The 15,977-nt window shown below is 43.3% G+C and overlaps 1 long non-coding RNA gene across 1 annotated transcript; it reads left to right on the plus strand.

Moving 5' to 3' along the window:
* The first annotated feature begins 1,575 nt into the window (after window positions 1-1,575).
* On the plus strand, window positions 1,576-12,684 carry LOC128853204 (uncharacterized). The gene is made up of 4 exons (XR_008451520.1): window positions 1,576-1,849; window positions 8,149-8,258; window positions 10,216-10,332; window positions 12,170-12,684. It is a non-coding gene; the product is annotated as an uncharacterized LOC128853204 (long non-coding RNA).
* The last annotated feature ends 3,293 nt before the right edge of the window (window positions 12,685-15,977 follow it).

Consider the following 15,977-nt stretch of genomic DNA (forward strand, 5'->3'; position numbering starts at 1 on the left):
TCATGACCCTCAGTATTTATGTGTGTGAGCATCAAATAGATGGAAGAACACTAACATTCCCAAAAATTTGGCTTATGTGTTTCTTATTTTGAGGTCTTTTTGTTTGAACTCTAGGAAATTTAGCAGAATTTAATACACGAATCAACTAGACTACAAAGTCAAATAGCCAAAAAAGATAATATTTTATATATTAAAAGGTGCTTCTAACAACATTTATTTTTACAATAGTGTTTTGTTGAATGAACAGCTTGGACAAAGCCGCTGGTAAATCGCTCAAAATGAGACTGCCTGACACTCAAATAGCTGCTAATGGTAGGTAGCTCCTTGACTTCTTGTTATATTTCTCTCTTATATTTAATCCTATTCTTCTCAGTCCATTATGCAGAAGGACATTGCTTTGCTTAAAGGGTTATCAATGTCACCAGGCATTGGAAAAGATCTGGGTACATTTTAAACACCTTTTTGCAGAGGGGACTCAGGTGTCCTATTGAGATTCAGAGCTTCGCTGAGGTTGGAAACCTTTGGAGAAGACCCCTGGGAAGGCTTTTCTGCTGCTTCCTGGTTGGTGAATCTCCCCAGGGCAGCAGAGCTATTAGCAGCTGCTCCATCACTAACCACACAGGACGTTTTCCATTTCAACTCCTATTTTTGCTCCTTTACCAAGGGAATGATACTTAGGAGTGGGAGCTAAATCTTAATGTATCTTCAGGCCCTGCTGCCCTAATCTCGCCTTGTGTTCATTGGGTGTTTCTATGGCAACTCCCCAGGTAGTTTTTCTGTTATCTGGGTGAAGTTAACTGGAAAGAAGTAAATATGCTTGAGATGAAGTGGTGTTGGAGAAGACTAATATGGCCTTCAAAGCCTGGTCTGAAAAGAAGCTGAATTATTTGTAGGAACTCCCTGTTGGAAGAGGCTTGAAGGTCCTGTGGTCCAAGATTTTTCCTAAAGTGCATTTGTCCCCCTTGGTGCCAGCACAGTCCCAGGTAGCGGCAAATTTTGGTGCATTATTAATAAAGCATACAGATTCCAAACTGGCCATTCCTTGCCGGGAATGGTATTTTCTCACACAGTTTGAGAAGATCAATAGTTTCCGTTCCAACCAAATTATGATGAACCTAGTGTCATGTTCTGTACTACCCATCCGATGGTCCTTTACACTTTTACTACCCATCCAATGGTCCTTTTCACCTTTACCCATGCGATGGTCCTTTACACCTTTACCACCCATCCAATGGCAGCACAGAGAGGCCAGATCCTGCATCACTGCTCCCAAAAGTGTGGGTGAGGGACAGGCCTGGCTAAAGGGATGCTCTGAGGGGAAGAGATCTTCTTTGTGGCTTTATGCAAGGCGCCTGGGGGCTGTTGTGGCAGCTTTTCTCCAAAAGAATAACTCAGATTATCCCAAGCCAGAAAAATCTATGTCCTAATTCAAAGCACGCTCCCTTCACTACCCCTTTCATTTCAATGCTGTGGATCAGACCTTTCCAGGTTGATGTTGTAACTGATCTTAATATACCTTTCTTTTTTGTTTTCAACCACCACAGACTGAGCTGTTGGTGAGCCAGTGGCTGTTTCAAAGCTGCCAGACCTCTGCTAGCCAGTGAGCCTTTCTCTTGGAGCCTGAGAAACATCTCCACTGGGGAGCTGTGACCTCCTGCTGGTGTCACCCCAGGGGATGGAAAACCTGCCTCCTTTGCAGCACGAGTTGCAGATACCAGCCAGCTGCTTTCCCTGCTTTGATTTTTTGGATACCAGCCATGGATTGCTTATCATCGGTTCTGATCCCTAAAGCCGAGGTGCTGATTCTAATCTGCGGCTGCAGCCGGGTTTAAATCTTTATCTGCAATTGGTGAGTCTGAGCGCTGAGTGAGAGACGTTATTAGATTATTAAATCAATGACACTCAGGTTATTAGTCACACTCATCCGCATTACCTGACACTGTAATGATGTTCTATTTTTACTTCCAGCCTGCTAATGTCCCAGAGGTACTGAAATTATGACCAGAAAATTAATTTCTATACATTTGAACAAGAAATAGAAATATAGGGAATAATCCCACATTGACAGTACAAATCCTAATGGAGTTGTTTAGAAAAGCAATGGGGAAAGGGAGAGGGTTGAGATCTGTCTCTCACATGCAGCCTTCCCTCTGCACTGCTATGCCAAGCTCTTACGGGTATAGTGGTTGCTAATAATTGGGCTAGACCGTTTCAGCTTGTAATTAATTTGGGGCAAGCAGGGCTTCTGAGCTGGCATTAATGATTTTACTTGCTCAGCCAATACTTTCTTGCAGAATCTCTCCACCAGGATGTCGCAACAGGCTTTTTTCAGGCATGAAATCAAGCCCAGTAAACAGAAAAAGGCCAGCACATGGCAAGATGTTGTTTATGTTTTCAAAAATTACTCCATAAGTGCAGGCAAATTACCATCCCAGCCCTCAGGTTGAGTTAAGAAGGGAGGCCCAACCTGACAACTCCTAAAGACTGAATCTGATGTTATTTCTGCTCTGTGTCACTAACCATCTGCAAGTTGGGAGGAATCTGCTGCAGTGGAAAAATAGCTCAGGAGGTGCTTAAAGTCCATCCCCACCCTTTGCCTATCAGAGCAGTACTTGCATCTTGCCCCTGCAGCCAGGGAGACATAGAAATTTGCCCCTAAAAGCTCTGCTCCCTGCTTTGAAGCCCTAGGTGGGAGCTGCGGTGGGATGCAGGAATGGGATGATGCTGGAGCGGGCCAGGGAGAGCGCTGGCACGGAGACAGAAGCCTGACCGCGGGGAGGGTGGCTGGAAGAGGCGAGCTCTGGCGGGGTACCCACAGCACCCAACCAGCTTTCAGCTGGAGCAGCTCTCTGGTGGGCGCAGAGATTTTGTGAGGAAAACCAGGGAGAAGCATATGGTGAAACGCTCCATGAGGGTGAGCCGTTCACACGCTTTCCCCACGCCACCCACAGCCCCAGCTTCTTGCAAGTTCCCTGAGCTTATTGATTACTGGCTGAAAATCTCCATATTGCTTAATTATAACTTGCTTTTAATGCATATCTTCACAGTGTATTTGTTTCATATCTTGCAATTAATTCTAAAGTTCTTACTGTGCCAGAAGCAGAGCAGGGTGATTTTCTGAGGTCTTCAGCTGAGGAATTTCCGCTTAAAAAGGGAGAGACCTGTGAGTAGGAGTGTGGAGGCAGGTGTTGTTGGTACCTGCTAAATGCACATTGTAGGATGTTCTTGTGAGCAAAGTTTGTAGTAGAATTATAATGAGCTGAGTTGTTTAGGTGTAATTAAAAGATAGGGTGAGAACTTGCATGGAAATACTTTTCTCCAAGCTTTGTGAAGTCTGCTAATAAGATATAAACATTTAGCAGCTCAGCTGGAGTACAGTGTACTCCTTGGTTAAACATTAAACGGACATTGTCAAGTGGTTTTAATTAATTAGCTATGTTTTAAATCAAATCAAATCAATTTGGAGCAGTTAAGCTCAAAATTAAAGTTGTTTTCACCTGGTGGGAAATGTCCTTCAAATTCCAAACATCTTAAAGACAATGAAAATTAAAAATGTCTTTAAGAAATTGCATTCACACAGTTCCCTTTCCTTTTCTCATTTACACAGAGAATGGCTAGTATTCTGATCATCTGTGATTACTGTAATTGCTGTAACAATATGTCTAAATTGGAGACTTTTAGTCCATATCCATTACAGCCAGCATTTACACAACTTCTTCTAGACATGCAGTACACAGACCTCTCGTCAAACCTGGCTATACAGTCTTGAATATACTTTTCTCTTTTTATTGCAACTTTGCATGGTGCAAAATAGCTCTTACATTAGCTGGTAAATAAGGAAGGTGAGCAAATCAGTTAATTTGCATGTTATTAATGTGATTGCTGAACATGGGTGGGATATTGGTACTTTACGCTCAGCCTCCAGTATCTCTGAGCTTTCTGCCCACTTTTGGCTGCACTGAATGTTGGGACAGAAGTTTCAAGACTTGCAAAACTCTTCCAAGTATTGTGAAAATCCACAGCCGGGAAGGGGTGGGACCCCCAACAAGTGTCTGCATTGAAGGGAGATGGAGCAAGGTGAGAGGAGGGAGGGAGGCTGTGGATGCAATCCAGTTCTGGGCAGGGAGGGGTTTCTATTTTCTTTCTTGCTGTTTTTGGAAAATAAATGCTATTCTTGATATTGACTTCTTCAAACAAACAAACAAAAAATGAAACAACAAAAAAGTGAGAGTTTAAGCACTTGTTATTAGACCAGCACTATACTGTATATTCTATTAGAATCTTTGTGTTAGATTTAGGGGAGGGAAAAATCAACACAAACTTCCTGTGACACAATAGGCCATAAATACTGGAAGCGTTTATGGTCCACTATGTGAAACTGTTGTAGTCTATTGAGTAAATAATCTACAGATTAAAGCTTTCTAAGTACACAGCAACTTGATAGGTAACCAAAGAAGCCATTACAATATGTCATGTCAATATGAGGAGGATTAAGGTCCTCTACACTTGGTGCAGTGACAGAGTCTGTGCAGCAAAATGCTGTTAAACAAAAGTGATCTCCTTTTAAAACAACTTGCAGCACAGTTGTGCTCCAAGGCTGGGGGCCGGGGATTTGGAGAGAAGCAGCTGTTCCTGCTTTAATTTATTGCAACACAAGGATGATTGTGCAAATTAAGTGATTGCGCTCAGTCTTCAGCCTCATGGCCTCGCCTGCTCCTGGACCACTGGTGGCCAGGGCCAGGACCATCTGCCACAGAGAAAGGAGCAGGTTGATGTGTTTGAGGGTAGCTTCTAATCCTTTTCTTGGAAATAAGGCAGAGTGCTTTCTCTCTGAAACCTGGGAGAAATCTGTGTGTGGAGAGCTTCACTGTGAGGCCATAGGACAGGAGGAGGTAAAGCCCCAGAAGCCCTTGCACATCCTGGGCAGAAAGCAGCATGCTCGGTGGGAAGCCAACGGGTTTTCCTCAAGCAAAAGATATTTCTGCCTTTCTCCCTTAGCCATCCATCCAGGCGCCACCCTGACAAGCCACGGCAAGGAGCCTGGGATGCTGCTCCTCTCCCCTTCGTGGGAGCCCAGCTCAGTGCTGCCTCAGTCCCCAGGGCACCCTTGATTCCATCCAGGGAGCCCTCCTGGACTTCCTTTTGCAGGAGCCTCCGGGCTAAGGGCATGCAGGGTCCTGTCTCCTCCCAGCATTTAATTACTCCAGGTTTCCAGTCACTCTGGTGAGTTTAATATGAGCTATGTAAATTCCTCCCAAGAATGATAGGATTTTGACAGCCTGATTTGCCTTGCAGGCATCCTCAAACCAGCTCATTTTCTCTTCCCTGGAATTTTTGAGTGGTTGGGTGGCATTTGATTATCATTGGCTGGCATATCTGAGCTCTGGGGCTGAGCATAAAGATATTTTAAATTTAATAGGTTTAAGATGTCATTATTTCCGTGCTGATGAATTTATACTTGTAACCAGAGAAACTTAGAGCATTTAATGAACTTATTTAGTTATCATGGTGCAAGCTTTAAACCCAATCCCAAGTATAAAATTAAATCATGTTGGATAAAAACTAACACCCAGAAGCAAAAACTGAACTAAGTAAATGAATGAATTTCAAAAGACAGAATAAATACAGACGTAGGGCACCTAGGGGACAGATTTGCTAAGAATTTTTGCACTGTTTTCAATGGAGCTTGTAGCAGCATCAAAGTATTAAATCTGATTTACTAGAAAGGATTTGTATAGTATTTCATTGCCTGCTTCCCAGTACTGGCAATCCCTTCCCCTTCGCTCCCAGACCACTAGCAAGAACTCTGGACGCTGCTGAACACTCTGTGGAGAAAGCTCCAGCTTTTCTGTGGAGCATGCAAACAGCCAGAGAAGAAAGTAACACAACCATTCAGTGATCTGAAGGATTAACAATGTGATCCTATGAAAACCAATTCTAATTCCAAATGAGTTAACACAGAGCAGCCCTGCTGCTCTGGCTGGGAGATGGATGCTCTGCGCTCACCCATGGGACAGTCCTTTCTGCCCTTCCCAGTGCATTGGGAGTTTGGCTTTGCTGAGATTGTACAAGAGCTTTGAAATCTCCTTCCTGGCTTCCTCGTGCCAAGGCTTTTCTGAATAGCTTTTAAATTCTATAAACTGTCAGAGTTGATGCAAGGAATATGTGTCCCTGGTAACAAGGGAGATTTCTGTTTTCCCCATAAAGAGTTGGTCATGTCCTGTGGAGTGATGACACAAAGTCCAGGTTTGGAAACATCAAAACGGTTTGGGGTTTTTTAAACCATCAGAGAGCCTAGATGAGGAGAAACTGCTCTTAATTTACTCTTGAGAACTTCATATAAGATGTAAGTACTGATAAGCTGCTCTAGTAGTGATTGTTGTTATCAAATTCAGCATCCCTATGGAGAAAATGGCCTACCACAGCCGTATTTCATTGTAAATAAAGAAGCCGGAGGAGAATGATGAAACAGAAGGCATTAAACTAAAAATAAGAAAAATAAATGTTGTCTTCATGTTACCTACAAGCAGAGATTCCTCATTTGATGCTTATGAAAAGCATGCAAATGCACCAGGAAGCAAAGTAGCAGGGTTGAATGACAGAGGAGAATCACCAAAAGGACTTAGTGGAACTAGGCTTTCACGAGATTAATCTCCTGTGGACTAGTAACAAGTAGGAAGCCAGGATTAAGAATAAAGTCCTATGTCAGTTTTTACAGTGAGTGGAAATCAGAGTAGAAATCCCTCAGGTACCTGTGCTGGACACAGCATATTCAGAAATTATCTGGAAAAAAGAGGTAAGTGGTGAGGTGTGAAAGTCTGCAGGTGGCACAGATTTATCCAGGCTGGCCAGACCTAAAGCAGAGGTTTGCAGAAGGATCTTGGAGAAACAAAGAAATAACAGGTTGATACAAACTGGCTGGTGAGATTCAGTGCCGATGCACTTGTTAAAACAGGTCTGCCTACGTATTCATTCTAATGGACTTTGAATTAACACTGAAGCAGGAAAACATTCTGGAACTTTTGTGGCTGTTCCTCTCCAAACACTGGCACCATCCTCATGGCCAAAGGGAGGAAGGCTCTGACCACGAGGAGCATTGCTACACCAAGGTGAAATCCCTGCACACCCACACCTCTGATCCTGCGTGCGGGTCTGGTTGCCCATGGCAGAAAGGCTGCAGGAGAACAAGAGGAGATGCACGGAAAGCAACAAATCTCATTAGACTTAGGCACCAGCCCCTGTGATAGGAAAAGCTCAATACACTTAGTGCTCTTGCCTGGAAAGGACGTGATTGAAGGGGAAATGGTAGAGGTCTGTGCCATCATAAGAGATGTGAAGGTGGATAGGGATGGGTGTTGCTTGTAATGCAAGAGTGCCAAACTCCTGGTTTGGGGAGAAGAGGGCTTGTTTCTTTCTTTATTTATTTCTTTTGAAGTGCAACACTCAGCTGTATTGCTGAATGATCAGCTACCAGTGGAGCGGGTCAACAATTTTCCAGCAGAATAGTTTTCTGAGCCACTTTCTGTTGGAAAATGCTGATTCGATGGTATCAAGATGCTCTGTGGGAACATGTCAATGCCATCAAAGCCGTCAGCAGAAGCCAGACATCTGCCCGGCCTCCTTGCCTGCTGCCCAGCTGGCTGGCTCCCGGGGACAGCTGGGCCCCCGTGCCACAGCCTGCAGCCCAGTTCATTTTTCTTTACTTTGTCATTGTTCTATTTATACTGCATTTTTCCTCCATTTTCCTCTTTACATTTTATATCCAATATACTTACAGTGTTAGAAAATCCTCTCTTGCCTATCAGAACATCAGATATCAAATCAGAGTGCAAGTCACACAATGAGAATCATTTATATTATAATTTAAATGAGTTTTAAACATGTATTTTAAGATAAAAAATACACAAATCTAAAGAATACATACAGTAAAATGTTGCTTTTCTTTTCATTTATGTATCACATCATATATTAATATAAAGTGATATTTTATCTTGCATAGCGGTTGGGTCTGTGAAGCCAACTTTATATTTGGATCCCTTTCTAACTCACTGTGCTAAATGGAAATAGCATTTTTGTAGGACGCAATTTCAGAATTTCACTCCCTGGGCAATTGAAACATTTGCTGTGTTTGGTTGCTTCTTTTCACAGATGTGTAGGAAAGAGGTACTGAGTGTTCTCTCCGTTTAAATGAAAATACCTGTTCTTAACCTGAATCAGGGCTAATGGATCACACAAAATGGATGAGTCAAATTTTAAAGGTAGGTGGAAAATCAGCCATATCTGGGGTAAAATGAACAAACAAAACCCCTTTCTTAGTCAACAAACACACCGCTGGAAACAGGAGCAGGATAAACTACGTAAAATACCCATCTTTGTAATCCAAGATGTGAAGAAATCAGAAGAAACAGGTAACTTTATGTCCAGCATTTTTGTTTTGCCTGCAACAACTACCACCTACAACAGGGCAAAAACCTGCACCTACACGAATAGTGTCCATGCCATGGATGAGGTTGTCACCGGCTGCAGGTGGTACCAGCTCTCACCAAATAACCAGCCCTTGCTCTTCACTAGATAAGCAACTCCTCTGCAGTTCATGCATATTTTGATTTGCAAGGCTTAAGCTTGGTCCATACAATCAAGTGAATTATTTGAAAGGTTGATTTGGAAGCTGTTTTCCTGGTGAGCTGATGGTGCTGGATCCAAGTTAGTTCACCTCCTGTGTGCAGTGAGCTGCAAGGGGGTTTGTGCCCAGCATCCAACCCACATGGCAGCACTTTGTCACTGTGGCCACCCCTGACTGCAGCCCAGGTGAAAGCAAAAATGCTGTTTGTTCAAGCAGCGTCTGCAACCCCAATCTCCCAATGCTTGGTGTGATGATGAGTCTAGCTCGTCATACTTATGCGACTCCTCTGCCTTCGGAGGAGGGTCATGGTGATGGAGATGATGTTTCAAGTCATATATGGTAAACCACCCCTCCATCATCCCCAAATACTGTGGTCACCGCTATCACTTCTCTTTCTGGGGTGATTATTTTCAGTAAACGAACATTTGGCTGAAATAACGTCAGTGCAGGGAGCCGCTGCGCCACGGGCCACCATTAGCAATTAAAATTAGATAAACAATTAGCCTGTGAACTTGGCACTCTGACCACTGTTGCCTCGACAGCCACTGCAGGAGCCTCCCGCAGCGCCTGTATGACCTGGTGTTCTGGGGTCAGAGCAGTGCTGGCAGGTTGGGATGTGGTGGGATGCCTAGAGGAGATGCCAGCATCAGCAAGGGGATTCTGGGGTATATAGTGTTATTTATTATGCCTTCAGTTTCTTTTTCTTCTCCCCTTCTTTATCAGGGCACTGGAGGGAATAGGAACATGCTATCTAATTTCCTAATTTTCTGTCAGCTTTCTGGCTTTCAAAATGATTGCAGCAGAAATCTATAAAACAAGGGTGAGGGAAGCAACCTTAATACCATTGTAAATCTCAAAAATGGATGCAGAAACACAGTACTCAGATAGGAGTAAATAAAAGCAAGGAGAGATTCATTCTGTTTTTCTCCTCTGGAAACCTACTGGCAGCTTGGAATTATTCAGAAAACAACATTTAACTGAGAAAAAGGGAACCCTGTAAAATAGTAAAGATTATACCGTAAAGCTAAGCACTGTCCATAAATCATAGCTGAGAACATCGCTAAGTTATAGGAACCTGCAGATGGCTGTCATTAAAGGGAAAGAGCCTCTCCCAGCCTGGCGGAGCGTGCTGTGCCAAGGTGTAGAGCTACCAAACCGAGCTGCTTTCATGGGGGAGCCACAAAACTGGTTTTAAAATAGGAATTTCAACCAGAAGCCACATGAGCTGTTCGGGAGGATTTAGGCTTATTGAGAAACCACAGTGGTAATTTCAGGCCTAATTTACAGGAGACTCTAATAAGCCTTCCCTGTTGAAAATAATAGGGCAGTATTTCTCGCCAGTGCCGTGTCTGGGGCTGGGAGGGCAGGCGTGGGGCAAGGCGCTCGGGGGCTGACCCTGGTGTTATCCCCATAACAAATGGGGGCAACCTCTGCCCATCCAAAGGGATGGGGGCTACTGGAACAGGTAAGAGGCTGGGGGTTCTCCCTCCCAGCTGTTTTTGGGGAAGGGGGCAGGACAGACCAGTGGGCTCCTTCCCTGCTCTGGATGTATCCTTTGTGCTCATCGAAGCATTGCTGTTTTTCTCTTTGAGATGAACTTGTCTGAGGCTTTGACTGAAGAAACAGAGAGGAAACATGCTGGAAAAAAACCTGCAAATCTGAAAATAGCACACAGGCAGCTGCTGCTTTCAAGATCAAGATGTCACCAGGTGAGCTCCCCTAGGATTACATACTAAGCCACGCCATGACTTAGTATCAGGACCCCATGGGGTGGTGCCGGCTAGCGAAGCCCTGCATCACAGATGTGCAGGGATGTCCGTGCCAGCGCTGAGCTGGGGGTGGAGAGGAGGAGCTGGGAGGCAGCCCAGGCTGCACTTGCTTACCAGGAAGGGCTGTGCCAGGCACCACTTCCCAAAGGCAGATCACACTTCCCAAAGGTAGGTCACACTGTTGTTTTGCAAGAGCCTCTACGGAGACTTAATCCTGAATACTGTCCTGAGGCACAAGTGTTCCACATGAGCCCTAGTCCTGTGCCAGAAGGTTCAGGTGTAGGTCTGGCAATCAAAACCCTCAATGTGTAACCCAGACCTCTGCAAACCTACCCTTGTTTTGAGGTTGGAAATGCTTTGTCCCATTCAACCACACTCACCAGTGTTCATGATTTATCAAGGTCACCATCTCTAGCAAGGTCAGCAGCTTTTCCTGATAAAAAATGCACAGCAGCTGATGGCACTGATTTTAGTTCCTTCCCTCCCCCTTATTTTTAGTGCACCATTCTCATTTTCCTTTGTTGGCATTTCTGCAAGAGCATCAGCTACCTGCAGATACTTGCAAATACTTGCCAGGCTCAGTATTCACGAGGTCAGGGGCTTTCCCTGGTGCTAACCAGGCTCTCTGCAAAAGCTATAGTCACAATGTTTTCCGAAAACATAGCCGGGAGGAACAGATCCCATAGTATTTTTCTTCTTCTGTCTCTGGGTGGAATCGAGAACTGCTCACTGCATCTCAAACAACTGTGTTTAAGTCCTTGACACAACTCCCTTTTGTGCTTTGGTAGAAAAGTCATCACTAGCAGATGCAATTTCTTTCAGTGCTGGAATTGTGTTTATTTTATTGGAATGGTTCTCCATTTATCTGGTCGCAAAGGGATGAGGCAATTTATGTTGGCAGCACTGAATGTACTGAGATTGGCAGTAGTTGGGCTCTCATGGCTTGTTACCCAAGGAAAGTTCAGAGCATACTAATTTATCCCACTGTGGAGCAGCAATAGAAGAACCGTATGGTTGGAATCAATCAGTCTTACATTAGTAACACTGTAAACATTTTTTAAGACAGAAAAAGATCAAATAAATCTACTTTATTCTATTTCATTGTAACGTCCAGTTCTTCCTTTCCATCATACAAACAACTTCCAGGTAATGGAAAGGATATTGCATTCACTATTCACAAATCACAATTTGACCTATTATTTGTAATTTTCAGTGCCTGCCTTCTTATGTGGTGTTCATAAAATGAGATTAGAGTGATTTACAATAGTGAGAAATGGAACAAGACTAAGAGGAGATGGGACTCATTAGACATTATCCTGTGGCTGTTGGAAGAAACCTGCATTGTTCAGGAATATGTACTGTGATTTTCAAAAGTCGTCTAGGGGAGTTAGAGATACATTTGAGGGGTTTCAGTACCAAATGTCTGTGTTCCATCTGAAAACATGACCCACCAGCCATGCTTTTATCTTGTATAAAACCAGCCAAGAAATTCTCATTGAGAGCTCCCAAAACTCTTTTCTGACCCCCTAGTCTTCATTATGATTTTGTTCTAAAACGGTATCCTTCAAATGTTGTGCCACTGAGCTTTTCAAAAGTGAAAAAGATGCTTTTATTTGCATTCAACATGGGGGAATTATACCTGGATTGCAATTTATGGTGCTTCGAAATGTTCATTGTTTGTTATTTTTCAACTACTTAGCTGCTGTATCTGGACTTACAAAAGAAATTTCTTCCCTGGTGCACCAGCCAAAAATAATCTTATGTATTCTATTAACAGGTATGGATTGGGCTTCATTGAGCAAATGTAAAAGAAATAGGAAGGACACTCAAGGCTTTATTTTAATGAGAAAGGAAATGAACTTCAGCACAAGCCACTCCACCTCCTGGAGTCACGGATGGTGTTGGGAACGGGTGAGTGGGTTCCTGTCTGGCTGTTTGGAGGGTGGTAATAGCCCTCCCTGGTTTAATATCTCCTGCTGCTTGGTTTTCTCTTCTTGAGCACCCACATATTTCTGCCAAACTGTTTAGTGCATCTCCCTAAAAAAAATTGCTTGTCAAGTAGCAGTGCTCGCCTCTGTTCTCTCTGAGCAGACAGGATCTGTTACAAATGACTCACATGCAGTAATTACACTCTATTTCTTCCTATCTTGCATTGATTATTCAGATGTAGAAAGAATAGCTCTCCCTCAAATAAAAGAATAGATGTGAAGCCCCAAGTATTGTTTTGTTGTTATGTTTTTTTCTTTTTTTTCCTCCTCCTTTGTTTTTCAGGTACTGTTTACAGCCATGGTATAGCGAGATGAAACATTTATAAACAAAACCTCCTGTCAGAGGGCTTGTAGTTTATGTTTGTTTAAAGGACAATTTTGTGTCACCTCTTTGTATTTTAATAGTCAAAATAAATTCTGCATAATAATTCAACTCCTCTCTGCTGCCTGTAATGACTATCTGCATTTTTCTGATGGATGTTTGTATTTGTTTCCTATGATTTACATGACCTGACATCTCATATAATGAGCTTACCAACACAAATGCCATTTGTGATACTCTGTGCAGCACTAATCTATCATTTGATGACCTTACAAGTGCTGGGGTCACGGATTCAATCAGTAAAATGTTTCAGGGTGTAATTAATTAATTCCCTCCTCCCCATTCTACAACTATTCACTTAAAATTTGATGAAAGTGATGCTTTTTCGTAACACTTCTTCAATACATACAGTTTGTTTGTGTAATCAATCATGCTAAGTTGGGAAGTTCTTAGTATTCATGGCTTTATCTTGCTTGAAACTTCCAAATGTTATTTTCCAGCATAATTTCATACTTTAATTAGCCAAACAACTAGCTGCTGTACTTTTGAATGTACACTCAAGTTCCTATTTAATAATGTGGTTTTGCCTTTACTAAGGCTGATCTGGATTGCACTGTGTGGGCAGCGGAGCCAGTCCAGCTCTGAGCATCACTGCCGAGCTGGCTGTATTCTGTGTTAACTTGATGACGCTGAGCCATGTCGTGATGTGTTGCAAACCGTGAGAGATCTATAGGCTGTCGGCTTTAGGCTTCTCATCAAACTAAAAAGGGAGCTTGTGGTCTTGGTCTTCAGCATCCTTTGCTTGTGCCCGTATTGCTTAGAGATCATGCGAATGTCAGACGTGAGGGCTGCAGGTGATGGCTGTCTTGCACGGGATTTTCACGCTGTGGTTCAGGCCATTCTCTAGAGGTGTATGGATCACTTTCAGGAGTCCGTGTGAAAACAGCTAGCAAAAGCTAGGCTTAAATTCCCCGTCCTGGAATTTGCGTCTTCACCAGAAAGACATTGGGACCTGCACGTTGGGAAGCACTGCCACCCACTGCAGCAGCACTGCACGGCGTGCTGGCATCTCTTAATGCCTGTCTGTCCCAGAAGCCTGGATTTTTGGTGAGCTTCTCCAAAACAAGGGCATGAGATTCCTGGTACCTGATGAACATCGCAAAGATTCCCACAAAGATCTGTTTGACTCCTGATCTTTTAAAACAAAACACTTCTCTTTTTGACGGCTCTCATGATGAGAAATGCAAAATTCCAAATTTTTGCTGCTTCTCTGGAGCACTAATTAAAGATACACCAAGGCGAGGTGTTTCCTAAAAGCCTGCACAGCGTGACACGCGCATGTCCCCAGCCATGGTGTATGCTATGAAGGATCTGGCATTTTATGTCTGTCTTTGTGCTGTGTTTTGCAGATTTTTGTTAACAACAGAAGCAGGTGGTTTTTATTTGTATGAAGTCATCTTTTCACCTAGTGGTCTATTGACCAGTAAGGCAGAGCGAGACAAAACACGTTAACATTGAGAACAGAATTCTTATGGGTAGGGATCCTACCTTACAATTCAATATCTCTTCAAATAAAGATGATTGTTTCTGCAATCCTGCTGCTTCGCTCACTGAAGCCCAGGAAAAGACTCGGAGGAGGGAAGACAGAAATTTGGGGGAGGGAATAAGAATTGGGAGAATATTCCAAAATGGCCTCATAAATTTGGCTTGGAAGAGGCACTGGCACGTCTTTAAAGGACAGCAGCCCTTTAGCACAGGGCAGGAGTGTTTGCAAACAATGCATTGGTGGTATCTCCCCGAGGTTGGTGGCATCACACAACAGCAAAAGTTCTTTAGACTGAGGGGTTAACCCCGTGCTGGGAAAGTGTCAGATGAGACCAGGCTGCTAACCTCATCCTTTTTACTGCTCATTTGTGGGATTAGGGTTATCCCACCTGGAGCTGGCCCCATACCAGTATGGCCTGTGTAGGGAGGGGGCTTTCAGAAGAAGATGAGCTGAGGACAGAGGGTAGGAGGTGATTCCCCAACATGGCTTCAGTTGCTGCTCCATGACTTGCTAGAAAGATCTCTTTCTCACAAATGATGTTTTCTTTCCACTGTTTTGAACACACTGTAAGTAGTAAATCACAGTGACGCTCAGCTGAAATAATGGACTGTTGTGAAGTGGTGTAGCAACATGTTTTGCTCATAGTCTATAGCCATTACTTTGATGAAAAACAGGCAGAGAATGCAGCAGTCCAAAGTGTTTAGGGGTAGCATTTTAGACCCACCCAACTTCACGGGGTAGCTCATATCTATTATAAACACACACTTAGGCATTTGCAGAATTAAGGCTTAATATGTTAGTTCGCTGGGGACTGGCTGTATCCAGCATGAGACGTGGTCGATATTGAGAATAATACATATAGGTCTGCTATATAGATTATAGTCGTTGCAGTAGGAGAATCGCTATCGCTGCACAGACTTCTTGCAGTGGTGTTTGGGCTGTGTAGGATCTGTGTTTTCTCTGAAATCTTAGAGGTCAAGAACGAATAGTCCCACCTAAGAACTAATCACCAGGAGCAAATTTGTCTATAGTGAGAGAGTATGAAAGTAGCATCTGAGACTACCAAAAAGTCACTGTGCTTTTTGCTCTATCAGCAGACTTTAATGAAATTTTGAAGGGGGAAAAAATTGCTTCTTGGCTTAAACCATGAGCTATGTTATTAATCTCTGCAAAGGAGTTTTATAATTGAAACACCGATGGAATGGCAGCTCCACTAACTCAAATGATGACCTAACAGTATCTAACAGGAGCATATATGAGGCTGCATAATGCTATGTCATGACCATAAGAGCTCCCAATAATGCAAACCGGCTGAAAACTATGGCTTATGCTCTTAGCTAAATTCGGTTCCTTTAACGTTCTTTTTTTGTCTCCTTTATGTCACCTGGTTTCTGTGTGGTACCATAAGGACCTGGACTGTCCCATGAGGTCACGTGTATTTCAGGGGTTGTCTCTGTTAGGTTACTGGCATGGAATATGGAACCTATTGCTAAAACAGTGTTAGCCTGTGCTATCACTTTTATCAGTAGTTTTAAGAAGAAAAGTGGGGGTTTTTTTTGCTTATACTGACAGTGTCTGTGGTCTCAGGTCAGTAGCTCATCATTAGGAAAGGCAAGAGTATTCTCCATACTACTCTATACCCACCAAACCATGTATTTGAAATACAGCTTCCTGGCCAGGTTAGCTTGAGGGCCTCTCGGCCAAGCCAGAAGTTCAGCTTTTCCCAGCT

Source organism: Cuculus canorus, chromosome 10, assembly GCF_017976375.1.
Source record: "Cuculus canorus isolate bCucCan1 chromosome 10, bCucCan1.pri, whole genome shotgun sequence".
NCBI classification, from domain to species: Eukaryota; Metazoa; Chordata; class Aves; order Cuculiformes; family Cuculidae; genus Cuculus; species Cuculus canorus.